We start from the raw sequence: 1472 nt of genomic DNA, 5'->3' as shown, positions 1-1472 counted from the left end.
TTCCAGCATGTTGGTGTAGCCACTAGAGAGAATAACTTTCTGGACTTGGTCTTTTCCAATGACCCTGATCTGATCCAGTATGTCCATGTGACACCTAGTAATCTGTCAGATCATCATGTTCTTGAGAAAGGGTCGACCATTACTCAAAAGCCGGCGTGCTTTAGAGTAAAACCGGTCAAAAAGGTCGGTCTGGCTAAGAGCAAGTTCAAAAAAAAAATGAAAAAAAAGATGAACATTGGCCATTGATTACAGAAAAATTTGAAGAACTTGACCTGATTTCAATTCTGAAACAGGAATCGTCCATAGATGCAGCCATTGATAAATTAGTTGCAGTATTTAAGGAAGTTTGCTCCAGTTTAGCAATCTCTGAATTGGTTCCCAAGGGTGGGTCAGGGACAAAATTTCCAAAATATAGGAAGACTTTGTTCAAAAAGAGTTGCAAACTAGCAAGATGGCTGAAGAGCACTTCGAAGCCAGTAATTGTGGGTAGTCTCCAAAACAAGTTGGACATAGTTCAGGGTAAGATTAAGGCCTCCATCGAAAATGACCAATTGAAAAAGGATATTTGAGTGGTTCATGAGGTCAGGTCGAATCCAAAAGCTTTTTCTCCTACGCACACTATAACCTCAAACATGGCGAAGGTGTTTGAGAAGATCATGAAGTTCAAACTTATAGAGGTTCTTGAAGTCCCTGCATGATGTTCCTCCTCCTAGTCAGTATGGGTTCCGAGCACATTTTAGCTCGGTTACCCAACTGAATGAACATATAGAATATTTCATTGAAGAACTAGAGAGACGCGAGTCCATTGATGATGTCTTTCTTGATTTTGCCAACGCCTTTGATAAATTTGATCTTGTCCGTTTGTTGAATAGACTTCATGACATTGGGATCCAACGCAAGATTCTGGATTGGACAAGAAGCTTAATTTTTGATAGGAAGCAAATAGTCAAGGTTGAAGGGTCACTTGATGACATCCATGATGTCAAGCCAGGTGTTCCCCAGGGCTCCATCTTAAGTCCCCTCCTTATTAAACTATTCATTGCCACTCTTCAAAAGCTTGATACAACAACTGCCAGTCACTCTTCTTATGCTGACGATACAAAGTTAGTTTCTGGTAGGATTGGCCAAGATTCCATTAGCCTTGCGGAATGAAATTCCGCTCAATAACCTTCGGGTCAACTCTTTCGAATACTCCACTCGTAGATAATGAAGCTAAAGATATTGAGGTGGTCTCATCTATGAAAGATTTAGGTGTAGTCCTCCAAAATAATGGAAAGTTCGATGAGCAAATCCAGTTGAAGGTGGGTAAAGTAAAAAAGTAATAATCAATGTTCAGCAATAAGTTGAACTGGCTGTTTCGAAAGGTCAGAGAGGGGGAAAAGGTACTTAAATGATAGCTTATCTTATGTTACAACTAAGGCATTTTTATGAGAACCACGGCCCACCATCTTATCATTTTCCCTCCTTTTTTG

The sequence above is a fragment of the Tigriopus californicus genome, chromosome 1, assembly GCF_007210705.1.
Source record: "Tigriopus californicus strain San Diego chromosome 1, Tcal_SD_v2.1, whole genome shotgun sequence".
Lineage (NCBI taxonomy): Eukaryota > Metazoa > Arthropoda > Copepoda > Harpacticoida > Harpacticidae > Tigriopus > Tigriopus californicus.
This window is presented reverse-complemented; position numbering follows the sequence as displayed.